We start from the raw sequence: 22448 nt of genomic DNA, 5'->3' as shown, positions 1-22448 counted from the left end.
GCTTTATTGTAGCTCTTAATTGTGCTTTCAATTCAGGTGATTTATTCTCCTTAAAATAAAATACCCAGGCTCTTTATTAGGGTTCTTTATTTAATTCTATGGTAGTTTATGCAAACAAATTAAAATGATTCCTTCAAGATTTGGGGCAAAGTCTGTACTTGCATCAGAGATCTGTCTTGTCTCCAAAAGGAAGGAAGATGTCTTCTGATTTGTCAAGTCAGATTACAGAGGACATTCCCAACATCTTCCAGATTCTCTCTCTTTGCACTGCAGACCAAGTCCTATGATCAAAATACTTGTTTGTAAGTAATCATTATTACAGGAAACAAATGAGAATCTGAACATTTCATTTCTTACCTTTACCACTCTCAAGATTCAATCAAGGAATTTATCCAGTCTCTTTTCACAAATACAGCTGTATGAATTACCACAGTTAGAATTTTCTAGTCTTGTTTTAGATACGAACATACATCCTCCATCATTTCATTTGAAATTACTTATGTTCAAGCCACTGAAGAACAAAAACAACAATGAGCATCTGGTGAATTTTAAACTTTCTCTGAAATATATCATGATTTTAAATTTTTTTCACCAAAGAAAACAAAGTATTTAACTATTAATCATAAGTACATCACTAAAATATGTTCTTCTCCCTAGGCCCATTAAAAAAATAAGGGTCTCTTTATCACAACAAAATCTCGATCTTATTTCACACTTGCAATTTGTGATCAGCAGGGAAAACTGATTTTCAAATTTTCCAAGGAATTATTTTATGCTGAAATTTCTCTCCCACTAATATCTTGTCTATAAAGATGCTAAGATCAAAGTAAAAACAGAACAGAAAAAAAAAACAGAAATGACACACAGAACATAGTCTCATATGCTTGTCTTTTGAGGAGAAGGGAATATTTCAAATACAATCATAGATGAATGTTTGTAACTAATGTTTTGGATTGTTCTCTCCTTTTTCCTTCCCCACATCCTAGATAATGGACTTTCACAGAAACATGGCAATCTGCAGGATGATGTAGTACAGGATATAAATAACTTTCCTTAAAAAAAAGTTAAATGCTGAAACCTAAAAGATAATTAGAACACAGAGCAAATTACCACATAGGCTGAAACAGAAGGACTATGAGTTCTGGGACAGCCAAGTGTTGTCTTGAGCATAGATATAACAGATAAAATACATTAAGAATGGATATGCACATGAGACAGCCATAAGACAATCTAGTAGGTACAGACAAGGAATCATGTGTGAATGTTGAATATAGGCAAAAGTAAGAAAGAACACAGCAGATAGCAGTTCACAAAAGATGATTACTAAAAAGAAATAAAATTTATATTCACACAATAACTTGCATATGAATATACATGGCAACTTTTATAAATTTAAAAAATTCACAATTGTCAAGATTTGGAAACATATGTTAATATATGAGTGGAAAAATATCACGGAATATTGGTGCAATGCAAAAATGCTTTGTAAGAAGGAGAATAAAACACTGACATAAGAAAAGATCTTAGGTTAGCTAAAACATCATTGTGACAATGATAACAGTGAAAGATGCAGAGAAATACAGAGCCAAACACAAATCTGTACATAGTAAGTGACACTTGGCACTAAGCCATAATCATTTATAGTACAAAAATGCACATTTCTGCTTGCCTGGGGCGAGGTGTGGGGCAAGTTTTAGAGAACTTTAAAGCATGAAATAATTGCTATGTTTTCATGTGATGTTTTTGATTGCTGTGATAAAATACTATGGCCAAAGCAACATGGAAAAGACAGGATTTATTTTTCTTAAATTTTGCATCACCATCCTTAATTGAAGGTAGTCAGGGCAAGAGCCAATATGGAAAAAGCTGGAAAGCACAATCTGTGTAGATGTCAGAAAAGAGTACAGCTTACTATCTTGCTCCCCAAAACTTGCTCAGCCCACTTTCTTACCATAGCCAACACCAACATCCCAAAAGTGAAACCCACAATAGGCTAGGCACTCCCACATCAGTAACTAATTAAGAAAATGCCCTATAGGCTTGTTTACAGCCTTACTTCTTGAGGCATTTTCTCAGTTAAGATTCCCTCCTCTCAGATGATTCTAGCTTCTGCTAGTTGACATAAAATAGTTTGTACAATGGTGCTTGCAAAGGTGTCTGTATTTATTAAAACTAATTTATCTCACAATGTACAGTGGGTGCATTTTATTATATGCAGACTCCAACTTCAAGACTTGACTTTAAAAGTGTAACTGTCAGATGAATAAACAAACAAAAAACGAGCCAAATTATTTCAGAATTAAAGGACATTACAGTGAATGCACTACATGATTGTGAATATGAAGAAATATAAACAGTGATATGATCTATAAAACTGAAAATTATCAATACAGGTTATGGATTAAAATATTACTAGATACATAAGGAAATTTTGTGCTTTACCATTTTAGGGTGATGATATACAAGAAATTGTTCGACCCAAGAAAATATTTATGGACAGCATAGTATTATCACATTCCATTATTAATATTAGACTTCCTGAGACAGAGTCTCACTCTGTAGCACAGAATGACCTCAACTATATGATGAAGCTGTCACATTCAGCTGGCCTTGGTGAATATCACTGTGTTTATGGAGTTTCAACTTCTCAAATAAATCAAAGAGAGATAGTGAATCAAGACATGTATAGATTATGGAAAATCATTTGAGTTAATTGAACTAGTCCAACAAATATCAACTTTAAATTTATATTTTTAAACAAATAAATACATTCTATGGAGAATAATTTCTTCCACATGCAAAAAGTAACAAACACTGCCAACCAAACAGAAACAACAAATAAACTGAAGTTCATAACTGCATCCTACTTCTTTTTTTTATATTACTATTCATTATTTGGTAATTTCACAGAATAAATTGCAAACACACTCACTTCCCACTCCTCTCAGATATGCACCCACTCTTGTGACTATTGCCCCAAAATAAGAAAAAGATGATGGAAAGCATACAAAATTTCAAACAAACAAACAAAAGAAAACAACAAAATTTAAACAAGAGTAATTTATGTTGCCCATATAGTCACTGAAACATTTTCAACCTCCCTATGGCCAACCCCCCAACCCCTAACAGAAAAAACAATAATAAAAAAACTCCACAAAAACCACAAGTCCTTCCCCCAACTGCACCTCTATTACACTAAAGAATCATTATCATAATTTTTAACAGTTTTCTTTGGAGACTTTCTGTCTCGGTTGTTACTATTGGGATATGAGGGTAAGAGGACTGATTGTCAAAGAAGACTTCTATGTCCCTCTTTCTCAACTGTGGTTCTGCAGTCATCAATTCCATGGCAAAAGTAGCTCCCTTGCCCTTTAAAGTCAGCAGAAGGACTGACCACAGAATTTCATATGGTTACTGAACACATTACAGATCAAGAATATCCACATGTTCTCTCAAATCAGCACAATTTGTTGACATCCTTGTGGCCTTCACTGGCAATTCAGGCCAAGGACATTAACATGGCTCCGGGATACTCTAGGACCACAAATATCCACATGAAACATGTCCTTCAATATGGCTTGTGGCAGCAGATCGTGGATACCAGAGTGGCCTCCAGGAAAATCATGGACCATAGAGGTCTTTCAAGGAGGTCCAATACAGAAATACAGAGGTCATTTAAGGATGTCCAGTACAGAAATGAACCATTGTTTTTAAATACACTGTAAAGTCAATCCCTTTGCTTCCTCTACAGTACCTATAGCAATGGGTTCACAGAAGGTGCCTTTCTCCTGTTTTGCATGGTCTGCTATACCAATTTCAGTTTATCTACAAATCCCATTTTCTCCCAAAAGGCTTCAAATTTGTTCTTGATTTCTTCAGAATTGAGACACTGTGGAATCATTCTTTCATGATTTGCTCCCTTGGGAAACTGAGTCATTGTACTGCTTAATAGTTTCTGGTTTCTGATACATCATTAATACTGGACCATGACTGAGGCATGCCTCTGATCTAAAAAAAAAAAAAAAAAAAACAGTTCTGGATAGTTAAAAAAAATCATAGTTACAACAATAACAGTGAATGATGCTGAGAAATATTGAGCCAATTACAAATCTGTGCATAGTATATGATGCTATGCACTAGGCCACTCTCATAGTATAAAAGTGCACATATCTGTTTGCCTGGGGCCAGGTGATGGGTGCAGAAAAGAACTTTGTTGTCTTTTGTGTGCATGTTTACTCTATAAATATAAATTTTTTATTTTGTTTTTTTTCTTTTGTTTGTTTGGGTTTTGGGGTATTTTTTGGATATTTTATTTACTTACATTTCAGATCCCATCCTCTTTCCCCATTTCCCCTCCCTAGAACTCCCTATCCTATTCCCTCTCCTCCTTTTTGTTTTTATATTATCTTAATTACATGCAAGTATTAAAGTCAGTTCTAGGTTGAGGAACTAGCAATACAATAGATGCAAATATTCAAGGAACAGGCAAGACAATAAACACAAATAATCAAAGAACAAGCAAGGCAATTGACAAATTTTCATGAACACTCCCTTGTCACTGTTTCTAAGGGCTTATCAGGATGACCAAAATATCTGAGCTAACTTTCCTGTCCTAGCCCAAAGTCATTTTCATGTCTTAAACCTACTTTCTTGTTCTAGCCTAAAATTTAGATTTCTACCTGAAATTACTTCTTTCTTCTAGCCTAAGATTTAGATTGCTGCCTGAAATTACCTCTTTGTTCTGGCCTAATGTCAGATTCCTGCCTGAAGCCCACTTCCTTGTCCTTGGCCAATGTCATATTCCTGCCAAGCACCCCATTTACTTGTCCTTAGCGCATGTCAGATTCTTGCCAATCAGACCCAAATGCTTTCTGCCTCTCCCCCTTTTTTATTTCATAAACAGACTGAGCATGTCTTAGGTTGTTCTGACAAGAATAACTTTCTTACCCATCATGGATTATGCATTATCAAAAGCAATGCTCTTATGTCTTAGGTTCATAAGGCTCTGTGCAAAATTTTAACCATCCTTGACTTGACAGTCTGTTAATTTAATAACTCTGTCTGGGGGTCCATTTTTAGGTTCAATCCATGTACTTTGGCTGCTAACATCTTGATGTTGTTTAAGACAAGCTTTAACAAGATGGGCATGGATAAAAGTATCCCCAGGACAAAAAGGGCTAGCATGATCAAGGTATATACGTCATTCTTGAAGCTTGACCAAAATAGAAATACTGACCTCAGGCCATGGGTAATTTTATCTGCAGTATCAACCCTCAGCAAAGCAGCATTCCTGAAATTCATAATCTCACTATGCAAAGTTAAAACATCCAGAGAGGTGTTAGAATTTTGCCAAATACACTGCAAGTATCTTTAAACTTTTTCCTAATTATGATGAATATCACTGCAAATTTTAGAACTTACATGAATCCAATGGTATTTGGCATGACACTTGAGATGGCTCCTTACTCTTAAACTCTGAACCTCCTTCCAATAATTTGAATAGGATAAAGAGCATCAATCTGTGCTTTCAAATGTCTATATCTTCTTGTATATTCAACACATTAGTAACATTTTTTGCTAAATGATTAACAAAAGTAGCTGTGTTAACTTCTTGTGTCAAAGCAATTGCAGAAGCAATGGTTCTGCAATTAATATAAATAAAGAAAATATCGTCCTAAGTGAGGTAACCCAATTACAGAAGAATTCACATGGTATGCACTCATTGATAAGTAGATATTAGCCCAAAATCTCACAATACCCAAGACATAACTCACAGACCACATGAATTCCAAGAAGAAGAAAGATCAAAGTATGGGCGCTTCAGTCCTTCCTGTAAGGAGCAACAAAATACTCACAGGAGCAAATACAAGACAATGTGTGGAGCAGAGACTAGAGGAGGGACCATCCAATGATTGCCTTACCTGGGGATCCCTCCCAGGTGCAATCACCATATGTAAACACTGTTGTGGATGTCCAGAAGTACATGCTGACAGGAGCCTGATATACCTCTCTCTTGAGAGGCACTGCCAGAGCCTGACATATACAGAGACAGATGCTTGCAGCTAACCATCAAACTGATCACCCAGTCCCCAATGGAGGAGTTAGAGAGAAGACTAAAGAAGTTACAGGGTCTTGTCGCTCCATTGGGAGAACAACAATACTAACCAACCAGAGCTCCCAGGGTCTAAACAGCTAGCCTGTGAACACACATTAAGGGACCCATGTCTCCAGCTGTATATGTAGTGGAGGATGGCTTTGTTGGGCATCAGTGAGAGAGGAGGGCCTTGGTATACTGAAGGCTGGATTCCCCAGTGAGGGGGAATTTGAGGGCAGGGAGGTAAGAGTGGGTGGAAGGGTGGAGTCTACCCTCATAGAAATAAATAAAGTATCCAATAATAAAAGAACTTTGGAAGGTGACAAAATTGCCTGGGGCCAGTTGAGGGGCAAGTTTCAGAGAAATTTAAAGCGTGAAGTAATTGCTCTGCTTTAGTTTGATGGTTTCTATTGCTGTGATGAAACACCAGGACCAAAGCAAGTTGGCAAAGGAAAATATTTGTTTTACTTAAATTTCCACATCATTGTTCATCATTGGAGAAATTCAAGGCAATAATCAAATTGGGCAGAAGCTTGAAGGCACATCTGATTCATATGCAGCTTACTGTTGGGAGCCGACTCTTAGCCGAAAGTGGCTATCATCTTTACAGCCATCTTGAGCCATATACCCTGACAAGAGACTTGTTTCAACAGCCTGCAATAGCTGAGCGCACTCTGATAAACATCTTGTTACACTGTTTAGTGCCCCCAGCTGCCAGGTGCTCCTGGTATCCATGGCTACAAGGCACGTGACGTAGTGGCTTCAGTTGAGATTGTCCACGAGGGCAAGTCACGTGGTAAAGGGTATAAATACCCAGGATTTCCCTTCTATAGGGGAGTAGAGGAGTAGAGGAGTAGAGGAGTAGAGGAGTAGAGGAGTAGAGGTAGAGATAGAAAGTAGGAGGTAGAGGTAGTAAGTAGTAGGAGAATAAAGAAGACTTGAAGAGACTCCACCGGACTCTGGCTTGTATCTATCTTTTGCGTCTCTCGCCCCTTTTTTCCCCTTCCTCCGTCCCCACTTTCTCTCTTGCTAGACCCTGACCTGCCGACCGGAGCAGCAGAACCGGCCGGCCTTTACAAAGTAACAGAACCTGACGGCCGTTACAAAAGAAACGGCAGTTACAGCTTACTGCCTTGCTTCCCAAAATTTGCTTGGCCTACTTTCTTAGCATGCCCAACACCACCATCCCAAGTACGTTTGCCCCAATAAACCAGGCTCTCCTATATCACTCACTAAATTATAAAATGTCCTACAGGCTTGCTTACAGCCATATCTTATGGAGGCACTTTCTCAATTGAGAATCCCATCTCTCAGATGACTTCTGCCAAGTTGATATACAACTAATTTGCAGAATGGTGCTTGAAAAGATACACATATTTGTTAAAACTCATATTTCTCATGACTTACAGTGGATGCATTTATATGCAGACTCAACTTCAAGGTTTGAATTTTTTAAATTTAATTGTGAAGTAAACAAAAATGAGCCAAACTATTTCACAACTAAAATACATTACAAGTGAATGCACTACATAATCCTGAATCCAGAACACTGACAATTGTGAATAGTATGGGTTATGGATTAAAACATATTACTAGATCTATACTGAATATTTGAATTTTAGTATGATGTTACAAAAGATATTGCTTCACCCTAGAAATTATTTCTGTTCTAGACAGCTTTAGTATTATCATCATCATTATTAGGCTTCATAACACAGGTTCTAACTCTGTAGCACACAGTATCAAACATACTGTGAAGCCAGGGCTGCCCACAAACTCATGTACCTATAAAATTGTAAGTCTTGAGATAATACAAGCAGCAGATGACCCATAACCATGCACCTTAATTACAAAGACATGAGTTAGCAGGGTACATATTAGAGCTGATGCAGAGGTAGCCTTTAGGGCAGAGTGGAAATGACATGATCATATTTTATTTTATAAATGTGAGATATTCAAGAAAAACAAATATTATTAAGAAAGATAATCAGTGATGAGTTTTCTACCAGATTATAAATAAACATAAAACTTGGCCTCTACACAACACAACACCTGGAAGATAGGGCATACATATGTTTGTATATGTAAACATGTTCTTATATTTTTAAGTAACCAATAATTATGTAAGCTAACAATAAAAAATATCACACTGATGTCTCAGAAACACAACGTATCTGTCATGATCATTCAGTTACTTCACACCATCAAGCTGATTACTTTATAATGGCCTTCACAATTTAGAAGACACAATCCTGAGATGTATGAAGCCACTTTTGGTCAGTTCCTCAACCATACATCTTCACTCTGTAACGGTTGTTCAGAAACTGCCTTATGCAACTTGTCCTTACCCATGAGGTCATAGAAAATGAGGAAAGTCATGTGAAATAAAAGAAAAGCCTTTGCACACAATCCTCCCAATTACCACACCAGTGTTATATATAGTCTGAAGGGTTCTGGAAACTCACAGATTAGATGGACCACTGTCAATCTATGCCCAATCCTTTTTCTTATTATCACATGACAATCCAACCCAGTAACTGTCTGAAGGAACCTCCAGCTGAAGGAACTTCTGTAAAGGAAACAAGAGACCTTATGATGAAATTTCTGTCTGTTTAGAGAAGAACAAGCAGGAAACGTTCCCAGCATTTATGTGTCATTCTCTGCTGTCCTGTCCTCCCACTGCTCAGTCTAACCATGTTCATTTACTAATATGACTTCCTAATAGTAGCACATTTATATGAAAACTCACATCATTTCAATAAGTTATTTAAAATAAAACCTTCAGGTGTCCTGAGATACTGGGATTATGACATGATTTGTGACTGTGTTTCTTAGACCAAGCCACACTATGTAACCGAGCCTGTCCTTAAACTCACAGTTTTCCTGCTCAAGGTCCATACTAACTCATAGATCATTAAAAAAACTTCTAATGCTCTATGAAATTATTCAAATGTGAATTATCGAACACTTCACAAGCATATAGGAAGTGTTCATATGGGAAGTAACACTCTGTCTTCAAAGAAAATTCATAAAGACAAAAATTGCTTTGTAAAATGCTGTGCATTATTGTCCATGCTCCAGAGAGGACCCAGAAGTGACAGAACTGAGAAGTAGATATGGAGAAGTAGATATCTGCTAGTATTTAATATATTTTACATATAACACCTGAGTGATATGTCTAATTAAGTGAATAATTATATTTTAATTATGAGTGGGTTTAGATTTAATTATGTTAGTGGTGTTAAGCTCTCTCTCTCTCTCTCTCTCTCTCTCTCTCTCTCTCTCTCTGTGTGTGTGTGTGTGTGTGTTTCTGTATGCTTTCCTTATTTTTGCTAGTATGGATTTACTTATCTTCTGTATTTTCCTAGATATAGTTACCCTCTTAGGTTGGATTTTTCATTCTAGTATTTTCTATAGAGCTGGATTTGTGGATTTGTATTGTTTGAATTCAGATTCATCTTGAAATATCTTCTTTTCTACATCTACGGTAATTGAGAATTTTACTGAGTATAGTAGTTTACATTGCCATTTGTGGTTTGTCAAAGGTTTCAAGATATCTGCCCAAGTCACTTTACATTTTTGAGTCTCTATTGAGAAGTTGGATACAATTCTGGTCGTTCTGCTTTTGTATGTTACCTGCCATTTTTCCCTTGCTGCTTTCAATATTCTTTTTTTGCTCCTTAGATTTTGTATTTTGATTATTATGTGGTGGGAGTGCTTTTTTTTCTGGTCTAGTGTAATTGGTGTTCTAAAAGCTTCTTGTATGTCTATTGGCACCTCTTACTTTAGGTGGGGAATGTTTTTTCCTATGATTATGTTGAAAATATTTGTGGGCTTGGAACTGAGATTCTTTAACTTCTTCTATTCCTATTATTCTTAGGTTATGTCTTTTCAAAGTATCCCAGATTTCCTGGCTGTTTTGTGTCATGAAATTTTATATTTAACATTTTCTTTGTCTGATGAATCAATTTCTTCTATTGTATCTTCTATGCCTCAGCTAAATAGAGAATTCTCAAAAGAGGAGTCTCAAATGGATGAGAAGCAAATAAAATTCTCAAACTCCTTAGTCATTTGGAAAATGCAAATCAGAATAAATCTGAGATGGCATCTAACACCAATCAGAATGGCTAAGATCAAAAACCCAAGTGATGTCTCATGCTGGCAAAGATGTGGAGCCAGGGGAACACTCTTACATTTCTAATGAGAGTGAAAAAATGTGCAGCCACTTTGGAAGTGCATTTAGTTGTTTCTGATAAAAGTACCAATAGTTCTACCTAAAGACCCAGCTTATCCTGAGCATATACTCAAATTAAACCTAAATGTCAGAATCTTGGAAACTCTGCTTTCTTTTAAATAGTCATTTCTAAAGATGGATACCTTTTTTTTCAGAACATAAAAATACTATGCACTAATGATTATGGATGGTTTCTGTAAAAATCACCCTGTGGCTAACAGTAAAACCATGTAATTTCACACTTCTCATATCACCCCATTTTACAGACAGGCCCAGCTACTTTCCCTGTTGTCACCTGATTACTCATCTCAGGTAGCCTCACTTCCAGGTTCCAAAGAGCAAACCCTAGACAGAGGAGGTTTTCTTGGTGCTCTATGGAGATAAATGACTCTCAGTAACAGGATATGCTGTACCAAAGGATTAAAATTTTACTGGGAAAGACATGCTTTCTGAAAGACTCTCTTGTAGAAGACTGAAAGATAGAAGTGTTTTTAATAGAAACCATTCTCCACTTAACAGTCGTGTGTTCCAGTTTTGTTCACATTACAGAAAAACCATATACAAATGTTTAAAAAATAACCTGGATTTGGTATCCCATTATTCAAGGTTAGAGATGGAGTCCAAGAGAATAAAAGGGCAGGTGTCTACAGTACCAGTTCATCCTCATCATCTATCTTCAGTAGGGATAAGCTGTAATTTTGGCAGGTCTGGTTACATCCTCACCATGTTTTTCTGTCCAAGACGAAAAAAATAACACTTCACACTATAGCAGAACCAGAATATTTCAACACTTCTGTCTACAACAGAGAAGGTAAATGGCTAAATTTATTATTTTCTGGTATTCTGTTATCAGAATAACACATTTATTATGCCTGTGTAAAAAAAAATTAAAATCTCACATGACTAGGAAATTGAGATTTTATGATGTCCAGAGACTCCTGCACCCCCTGTTCTATGAAACATTGTTAATAACATAGAGATATAGAAATATTTCCTGTGACAATCGTGGATGATTCTCTTGCTGTAATTATTTTAAAAACAACCGTTGGTTCAACCAACTATGTAAGCTGTGGTGGCTCTGCCTAGCTCAGCCACCATGTTTCACGTGCACTCTGCAGCTAGAAACTGCCAGCAAGAAACACTAGCCCTGCCATCCATGAGATGTCAGCATGGGAGATAGCTCTGCTAATCTCCCATGCTATCTCTGCAAGGCTGAGCATTGCCCAGACTATCCTGCAATCCACGAGGGCCCAGTAGAAAAATGAGACTCTAATGCTTAAATTATCCAAAAGCTTATATATTTGGTAATGATCAGTAACAAGATGCCCATACAATCAGATGTGTAACCCAATACCCAACCTAGATATACCAACTATCTTTGACTGCTACAGACACGTGAATATCTGCCTCCATTGCTCCTATATGTCTGCCCTCTCTAGCTCTTCCTCTTCCTTTTTCCTCCTCTCCTCCTTATTCCTCCTCTTCCTCTCCTTACTCCTCCCACATTAGCTCCTTCTACATCATTCAGTAGAGGAAATGTATGATATACACACAAAAGAAAATTGTTTATCTTTTGAAGAGAAATGAATCAGCCTGGCATGATGAGTTATGCCTATAATCAGAGGACTCCAAAGAGAAAGTCAGGATGAACATTGCTTGTGGAGGCCAACCAAGGCTAAGTGATGACTTTCATACCAGCCTTGGCTATACAGTGAGTTCTATGTCATCCTGGGGTATAGAATGATGTCATGCCTCAAACCAAACACAAAAGCAAGATGCTGACCTGTTTGATGAACATCATTGAATTTAAGGGTGTCGTGCAAAGTGAAACATATCAGGGCTAGGACCACACTATATAAAACCTTTCTGATCATGTTTCTAAAACAGCCCAGTTCTGTGAAGCAGACACTTGTGAGACACCAGAGGCCAGAGGGAAGGCAAAGATCACTTACTACTCAGATGTAGACAAACTGATTACAGAATTCTAGATCTGCAGTAATGCACTGTGTCCACACTGGTCCACACACAACTGTCCACTTATCATTGTGCCATGGACTGTTTCAAATACTGTTACCTTAAGAAAAATAAGAGACATACAGCGGAGGTTTTGATGTTGATAGTATGTTCTCCTGATTATGTTGACGCCTTCAGTAGGAAAAGGAGATCCAACAACAGGCAAATTGTTATTCCAGATCAAGGGGAGGTCCCAAGGCATGACACAAGTACTGATGCTGTGGTGTGCTCACAAAAATGGACCTATCATGACTGCCCTCCAAAAGACCCAACAAGCAGCTGAAATGGTCAGATGCAGTTATGTACTCCCAACCAATGGACTGAAGCTGCTGACTCCTGTGATTGAATTAGGTAAAAGCTGGATGAAGTTGAGAATGAGGGTGATGATGTAGGAGGACCAGCAGTATCAATTAACCTGGACCTCTGAGGTATCTCAGACACTGGATCACCAACCAGGCAGCATATACCAGCTGATATGAGGTTTGCAGCACATATGCAGCAGAGGACTGCAGGGTCTGGGTTCAGTCAGTGACGATGCACCTAACCCTCAAGAGACTGGAGGCTCCAAGGAGTAGGAAAGTTTGGTAGGGTCAGGTGTTTGGAGGGTGGAGACATCCTCATGGAGATGGGGGAGAGGAGGTATGGGATGTGAAATAGTTAGAGGGTGTACCTGGAGGAGTATACAATCTGGAGTGTAAAAAAAAAATAAAATTAAATTAAATTAAAAAAGAAAAGAAAACAAAAAATAAGAGTCATCAGAGGGAGGTTTTTGATGTTGATTGTCTGTTCTCCTATTTATGTTGATGCCTTCAGTGGTGTGCCCACGAACACAAATGTTTCAAGTTGAACACATTAAAATGTGTGTAGTTTGTGTAGCAAGATCATATCAATATGAATATTTTGCCTAGTGAGGTACTAGGAATGTCCATGCTCTATTAACAAAGTTTATCTTCAACATTCATTTTTCTGTGAAGAGGTATCATTGTGTAGCTCAGGCTGGCCTGGAAACTTCTGGACTGTTCAGATTGTCCTGAAAGTTATAATACTCTGTCTTCAACATCATAATCATATGGATTAAATCATTATGCTACCCTTTACAGATAATGAAGTTATTTTAAAGTAATGACACAAAACCTATTTCATGGGTCTGGAATACTTCAATGATATTTTTGGAGCTTTTTTTTTCCTATCACATATTTTATACTGTAACTGTTTTAACAAAATTAGTCCTTACATTATGAGAATCATCACATCCTACTACTGGCTAAATTTTTCAAAACAAGTCAGATGGAAAACACACAAAAACAAACAAATACACACACACACATACACACACACACACACACAATTATTTTTATTTCTTCATCCATGCAAATGTTCTAGTCCATTTTAGCATAAATATTTTATATTGCACTGTTACAAAAGAAGTTCCATGTTCTGTCAGCAACAAAATTGGAGACTCAGATTTTCCCATAGACTAAAACTATCAAAAGACTCAGGTGCACTGATGTCTAATTGCAACCCCAGGGATCAGTAAGAGTGTCAAACTGACACTAATTCATAGAATCTAGGATATTCTTCTAATCCAAGAAGGGATTTCTCAGTATCCAGGTCCCTACATGAAATAAGGAACCCCCAAACAATTAAACCAGACATCACTAGCATCTCAAGCTGCTGGTTGGAATTCAAAGCTTCCTGAGAAGAAACAATAAATAATTACGCAGTTCTGTATTCATGGTCCTCCCCCAATACATACCTATGTGCTGTGAGGAATATAAAAAAGTCTTGGTTTTGATTAACCATCTCTTCTGTTCTCTGTTGAGGAAGACCAGAAAATCATTGAGTGCACTATACTCTATAGCCGTATTTCTCAGGATTTCTTCCTTTAAGTCGATGCCATTTTGCATGATGCTGTAGTTATACTGGAGGTTGGTTAGAGTTTCCTGCAGTTCATTTCTTTCTTGGCTATACTGTAAAACTAAAATTAGTAACATACATAATATTAAAAATGCTGATAAGGACTAAATATTGAAATTTAAGATTAGAGAAAAAACATATTGACAACTAAGACATATCATTACTTTCACTGGTATTCTACCATTTGTAAATTGGCACTTCAATTAACTCACTCTAGAAATAGATACAACAATTTTTCTCTATAAGAAAGTTGACTGTAAAATAAATAATACGGCTGAATAAAATCATGGTGGAAGTAACATCCAATTACTTCATTTTTACAGCACAAATTTCCAGATAAATACCTAGGTATAATATTCAGTGAATACTTAACACAGCATGAAAATTTGAACTGAAAATCATTAAGAAATGGCAAAATTCTTATGGGAACATATGAAAAGCCACATATCCACATATATAACAACATTAAAACACATCCTGTATGTGACTTTCTTTTAAATATGAAGGAATCCAATAAAGTTTAACCTTTAATTTCTCTGTACAGATGAAATCTTTTTATGTAACCATGACCTAAATATATATTGAAGACAAAGGAAAAGAAGGTCATCAATTGTCACAAAATGTTTACTGTTTATATAAGACCCAACACCATCTGAGCTGAGAATGCAGACTATGACCAAATCCACAAAAGAAACATTACCAAGAATGATAAAGAACAGGCAGTTCCCAAGAGCCCCAGAGCTAACAGATTAGGTATGAAAGAGAGCAGGACACTGCAGTGTGTCAGGAAAAAATGTTAATGTCCAGAGATTCTGACTCATCCCATGATTATAGACAGAACAATGGACATAGTGTGTAAATGCATAGTTCATGTCTAAAGCTATTCTTTAGGCAGAAGGCCAAAGAAGGTGTATTTCAATTACTCACTGTTTGTCACCAACACAGCAGCAATTACCAGCCGAAGGGAACAGAGGATTCCAAGAGTTGTAACAATGAGCTGCCAGGGGACTGAACACACTTGAATTAGCAAAACAAAGCAAGAAAATCTCCATTAATAGACCACATCTCAATACTAATTATAATGTGTGTAGTACAGAAACAAAGAAAATTTTTGCACAAGTATATTATGTGAATTGATTAAAAATGTGCACTCAAAATTGTAGATTTCTACCTAAAATGTACCCACTCTAGAAATGCTACAGGTGTGAAGTCTCACAAAATTTTGAGCAAGGTCTTGGCTTTGTATTGTGAATCCTCCTGACTCAGTCTAGAAGGAGGTATATGACAGGAATGTTCTCCCACCCAGTTCTACAGGAATAAAAAAGTACATTCTACAGAAGGCATTGGAGGCATAGATACTATCCAAGTAAAAGCTACAAAGCTGGGGCATGCAGTCAACCAAGAAAGATAACTGAGGATGGAGAGGAAGGAAAGAGAGATGGAAGTTTTTGAGTACTGGTAAAGAATACAGTTGTTCTGGACCTGATCTGTGTACATCCTCATCCTTGAAAGGTGACTATAAGTCAAGAATTTCTTTTTTCCTGTAAGTTCAAAATTGCTCTATACAATACTAAATATTTTGGTGTATCTAACACATTTGGAATCTGAAACTCATGCCTCTGATTACCAGTAAGTCAAAAAAGAAAAAGATCTCAGCTTTGACCACCGCTGTGGCATTGTGTACATAATAACCAAAAAGAATAAAAATTGAGATTTTTCTCAATTTCATTAGTAAATGAAGTTATTCTTTGATTTTTTGGGGGAACTCACACTGGGGTTTATTCATTCCCACACACAATAATCTTCTCATCCCCTTTCTCTTCATCTACAACTTTACTCTCAGGAAGAAACTTCCTTTTCTGATGGACAATTGTTTTTGCTTAGTTGCATTATATGTTGGGATATTTATGACAATTAAAACACTTTCTCTGAGAGTGAATGTATTGTTTCTAATGCAAAAAGCTTCATTTCCTTAGGATTTTGTTTCTCTAGAACATTTGGGGTTTTCCATACCCCAGTTTGTCTGCTAGTTTTAAAGTTTGGATGCTTTAGCAATTAAAACACTTTCTTCAGGAGTGAAAGTATTGTTTCTAATTCATAAGCTTCATTTCCTTAGAAGTTCATTTCTCTAAAACATTTCATGTTTTTTTAAACACTAGTTTTTCTGATAGCTTTAAATTTCAGAATTCTTCTTGAATAGACTAAATAACAAACAATCTTCTTATGGTTTCTCACTTCTTGATTCCTAAGAATTTTTTTCATAGAGATTTCCATTGTTCTAATCAGCCTGTCTGATTTATTCCCTTACCAGCAAGCATCTAAAAGTAGAAGTAGCATCATATTTTTTCTTTCTGTTTTTGTAATTTTAAAACTTGATTGCTTTATTTTTAAACTTAGTTTTGAACAATTTTGTACATAACTCTCCTCCAATACTCTATAGTTCCCTCTAACTTTTGTGCATAACCAAACCCAGATGAAATAGAACATTATACTTTTCAATAAAAGCCAGTAAGATATTTTTAAATTATTAAAGATTTAAAATACATTTTTAAGAGAGTGATTTTATACATGTAAAACACTTACCTCTGGGGCCAGCTTTTCTAGGCCCCTTGGTCTCCTCAAGCCTCACCTGGTTCTGCAACCCTGAAGACTCATGAGATCTCACAGTTGAGAAAGTGACCTCCTGCTCACTCATCTTATGAATATGTAGAGTTTGTTCTCTATTAAAATATGTCCTTGAGTGATTTCTAAAGAAAACGTTAATATACCCACCTATAGGAAGGTACATGTATCTGATGATACAAAGAGTTTGGAAAGGGTGGGGTCTGACTAACTCACTTAAACATCCAAACACCCTCATATGGGTTGACCCCATTTTACATCACCAGAGTGAACCCTTTGCAGATTTGTGTTAAAATTGTTTATATTTCTAATGGTCACAGCAATTTTCTAGGAAATATGGAAAGAATTAAAAATTTACTACTAAGGCATTATAATATTGACAGAGCCTGTTTATTCAAAATATTCAGCACATGAAAATGTTAGGTAAAAGTGGTACCACTAAAAATCATTGAAAAACTTTTAAACAATCTATCTAAAAACAAATGGTAAAAGATTTAGGAATAAATAAAAAATTTTCTTTAAAATTATTTATACATTTTGATAAACACATGAATATTAAATGATCTTTCAGTCTTTTTTTTTATACCTGACTCCCAGAATTACCCAGACATGGCCTTCAATAGAATATTTAAAGGTTAATACTGCAGGTGATCCAAGACACATAAATATCTCTTGGGTTGAAGCCCCAAACAGCTGAGATGTCCAACCTCTCCACCCAGCCATAGTCTGCACAGTCCTCTCTATGCTTGGAGTTGGCTAATATATTTAACTAGAAAATGTCATACTGAGTGGGAAAATACAGGCCCAGAAAGGCAATACTGGATATTCTCCCCTTCCGATACTCCTCCTCACTTAATGTCTTTAGAAATGATTTGTTATCTTTAGTAGCTGCAGCATCCAGGAAAGTAGAAAGGGGACATTGCCATTGGGGTACAGGAGCAACAGAGAAAGGTATAGAGAACACAATAGGAAGTTTCAATCTCAAATCATTCCATCTACACAGCCATGTTACATATAACATACTCATACATAATGTTTCAAGAAGAGGTTATATGAAAATAAATTTTGTCACTATGCAACATGCATGACCTAATGTCCATAAAGGATACAATCTGATAATACATATCAATGTATTAGTAAACAGTAAACATATGTAACTAACATTACTCTTACATTAATAACTGTGCTGAGAGCCAGCAGATAATAAAGACAAGCTGCATAAGTGATAGTATTCTTTTCTACTTTTTCAATTTATGAAGTTTTCTGAAGTGATTCTTTTGCCTTATTACTTGCCAAAAAAAGAATTCTTCAATTACAGAATTCTTTTCCAAATTGTTATTTATTATTATTGCTCTTAGGATGGGTATACCCAATCCAAGGTGCATGTGTCCAGAAAACAATTTTATAATGTGAGTTCTCCTACTCTATCATCCTTTGAGTTCCAGTGATCAAACTCAGGTATTCAGTCGGGCTTCTGTAGCAAGTACATTTATACCCTGACCAATTTTACCTGGATCCTATTATCACATCTTTCAGATGGATAATATATAAACATTTAACCCAGTAAAAGAGTCATGAACGCCCTATATTTCTCTACCTTAATTTCTTGGCACACAACACAAGTCCCAGCATATGCCAAAAGAAAATCACCAGTGCAGAAAGACAGTTTTTACATGCTGCCAGATTTAACCTGCTCTAAAACAGCCAAAAGGGCTTCCCCATCAATCCCACTCTCATGTCATATCTTGTGAAATTCTCTAGAGTATATTTGATCATTTGATAGGAAGACAATAAAAGCAGGTATTTTTACCCGTGTCTCTATCCTGAAGTGATGCTGGTAGAAGGAATGGATGACCCAATTGGGGTAAAGGTCGACCTTTCCTGGTCTGTATCCCCTAAGAGGCTCCAAGTAGAAAGGCAGAACTAAATTTCCTCTGAGTGTTACTCGACCTCGTGGTTTTCTGCCCCTCCTTTTGACCAAAGTGAAAAGAGGAAATTGCTTTTGAAAGCTGAGTCTGAAAGCAAAGGAAAGAAACAAAATACTGTGCCAGATGCTGCAAAAGAAATGTCCATAAATGATATTTGAAGATGGAGAAGATATACACACCTGCAGAGAGAACAAAACCAGTGTCCTTAGCAAAACTACTAGAAAAAAGAGGGACTGAAGCTCCTTTGCTCACATTTTTTTTAATAGACTATTGGAAACTTTCTTGTATTCTGCTATTTTTTATATATTGCTTCTTGATATTTAATCATGCTAGTTGCATCTCAGTATGTATTAGGAATGCCTTTAAAGCATTCCCATTTCCACTGGTAAAGTCTTCCTTTACATTCTTCTAGCTTTTTAATCATAGATAATATGACTGTGAACATTTATGGCATTATATATAGATTGGTTTACTGTCCCAGTCCACCTGTGTCAGTCAACAGGGTCTAGCAAGAGAGAGAGTGGGGATGGAGGGGCAAGAGACACGAAGAATTGAAACAAGACAGAGGGTCTGATCAAGTCCCCTTTATTGAAATGAAATCCTGGGTATTTATATGCTTTACCACATGCCTTGCAGCCATGGACAAGCAAGGGAACACAGCTGAAGGCACTTTACCATGTGCACCTTCCAGCTAGGGGCACTAAGCAGCAAAATAAGATATGTGAGAAAAACAAGATGCTTATCAGAGTGTGCTCAGCTATTGTGGGCTGTTGAAAAACAAATCTTTTGTCAGGGTATATGGCTCGAGCTGGCTGCAAAGATGATAGCTGCTTTCTGCTAGGAGTCATCTCCCAACAGTTTACTGCTGACATGTTCATGGTTCTGGGAAGTTAAATCTAAGACAACGAGCATGATCAGCAAGTACTTGTCCCCTAAGCTACAGACTCAGGCCTCAGTTTGTTTTCTGTTTTCTCAGTTTTCTTTTTGCTTTGTTTTATTTATTTTTTTTTGTTCTTGTTGTTGATTTGAGATAGTTGTTGTACCTAGCTATGGACCACAAGATGCACTCACATTCACAGTCCTCTGGTATTAATCTCTGTCTTAGCATTACAGCTGTACACCACTACACCAATTTACTTCATGTTTCTAATAGTAATTTTTCTAATCAATAATAAGCAGTTCTTCATTTTATATAATGAACTCAAGATGTTTAAAGCCATATATATTTATTAATCAGTTACACACAGCATAAATTAATTAGATAATGGTCCACTGCTGAACATTCTAGTTGTTCTATAGTGTTCTGTTGTTCTTAGTTTTAAAACTACATGGAACATACTTGAGAAAATACTAAGAAAGATATTTTATACATGAAGTCATGGGATTCGAGGAGATATATATTTGAGGAACTCTGATATAGATTATTCCATGACATCTATTTCATTTATAATCTATCTATTGTCATAAAAATGTTCACAGTTGATTTTTAAGAGATGAGATGAGGAGACTTTTCATATATGAGTTTTGTCCATAAGTTCTGACAAGAACTCCTGGAAAGAATCTGTTTCATCACCGACTGATTTAAACAGCAGAGAAATGGGGATGTTGTAATGGTGTGGATCTGGGAATAATCATCTTACCAAAGGCTAGATCTAGCCCTCTAATTAACCTGCGTAACAAAGGCTAGCTTTATCCCCCTAAGTAACCTGTGTCAGAACTAACATCCTGTGATTAATAGATTAAAAACTTCATGAAATATATCAACATAGCAGAGCACTAAGTTCTACCAACCTGAAGGCTAAGAATGTCCTCTGATGATCTATATAAAAGCTTCCACCATCTGTCTGTAACCACCTCCGTGATGTGCCTACTAATGTATGGTGAAAGAGCCATTTCTTTACAAGGTTGTTGTGGAGGTTTAATAAGATATACAAATAGCTTTTTGTTTTGCTGTGTCTGAGACAGAGTTTCACTATTCAGCTGGCCTGAAATTCACTATAGACATACGGTTGGCCTCAAAATCATTGACACTGCCTAAGTATGTGTCCCAAGTGCTGGGACTATGAATCACCACACGAAGCTTCAAATAGTGTTCTTAATCATAACCTGGATAATGGATAGAAAGTTGCATTCAACATCAAACATTATTGTTTGGATGTCAACATTCCAGTCTTTGCTTAGCATATAAATCTGAGCAAAACACTGACACTTCAAGCCTGTGTTTTCATGAGGTCATCAAAATTGGGTCACCTCCTTTCTAGATTTAGAGTAACTGTAATCAGGAATGTGGACAGAACCTGGTAGATTTCAAGAGAATGATTTTGAATTTTTTGTTTTGTTTGCTGTTGTTGCTGTTTTGTTTTGCCTTGTTTTTTGAGTTTTTGTTTTTTTTTTTATCATTTTACCCTCCAGATGCTTCTCTAAGACACTAACAGGCTAGATTGTCTAAGAGTGCAGGTGTTTGGAAGGACAGGAAAGAGAGAGTACATTAGCAAAAATGAGAAAATGACACATTTACAGCACTGAGCCATTGCTTCTCTAGAAAACCCACACTCCTCCCTCATCTTGGAGGTTTATTTCACAGTGTCCACTGAAACCTTTTTTGCATCCTTATCTCTGCTGAGAGGGTGTCATCTTTACCACAGAGGCTGACCACATGCACAGGGCACACTTATTTGTGCTTTCTGCATATTGTTTGCCTCCTCTAACTTCATGCAAAGACTGTGGGAAAGAACCCAAGAGCTGTTTGTTCATTACTGTGATCATATCATTAGCAGGAATTAGGGGGCATATCAGTAGACTTGATGAAGGAGGAGGGTAGTTAACAGAAACTGAACACACCATGGGTGTCTGTTTATTTGTTTGTTTGTGTGGTCAGAGAGAAGAACGTGGACATAACTGTAAAGCCAAAGAGTAGTGGCTTCCTCTAAACTCTGACAACTGAATTCTGAAATTATAGAAAAATGTAGACAATTAAGGAGCTCAATTAGTATTGAAAGGTATAGTGACTGCAGAAGGAATGGAATTGATGAACTTTCCAGTCTCCAGTTTTGTCTTTTTGAACAAACGGCAGCATAAAACATGAAGAAATGAACTCACACAACCAGGTAATAAAACAGTGAAGTGAAAAACATGGAGAAATTTTTGTTTTCTTGAGATTTTTATTTAAATTCATTTTTGTGAGAAAACAAACAGCAATGAAAAATACATAAACACATACAAACATACAAATATGTGTGTGTATTCATATATATATATATATATATATTCATTTTCCTGACATCTTTGATATAAAACCCTTTATTTGAGAACACACAACTTCCTACTCCTTCATGTTGAGAAAGACACAATCCTAGACACACATACAAATCTTCCAGTCAGATCCTTGAAATGCTGAGCCATCATTGTCCAGCTGAGGGATACCTGTAGTAGTTAGCAGCCCACAGGAAATGATGGGATGTTTACTTGCTTAACCAGAAGTACTGACTAACCCTGGCCAGTGTCCCACCTCTTGGTACTTGTGTGTTTTAAGGTGGAACTTTCACAACCATGATATACAGTAAACTTCACAGGTCATAAGAAAACTCAAAACAACTCTATTTTGAGATATCCTGTGCTTGTATCACCCTGTGAATTTATC

The 22448-nt window shown here is 36.5% G+C and overlaps 1 pseudogene; it reads right to left on the bottom strand.

Moving 5' to 3' along the window:
• Nucleotides 1-70: 70 nt before the first annotated feature.
• Nucleotides 71-17225, bottom strand: LOC114632440 (annotated as a pseudogene).
• Between the last annotated feature and the right edge of the window lie 5223 nt (nt 17226-22448).

The sequence above is a fragment of the Grammomys surdaster genome, unplaced genomic scaffold, assembly GCF_004785775.1.
Source record: "Grammomys surdaster isolate TR1022 unplaced genomic scaffold, NIH_TR_1.0 373, whole genome shotgun sequence".
NCBI lineage: Eukaryota > Metazoa > Chordata > Mammalia > Rodentia > Muridae > Grammomys > Grammomys surdaster.
Note: the sequence above shows the minus strand (reverse complement) of the source record. Positions and strands in the feature narration are given on the sequence as shown.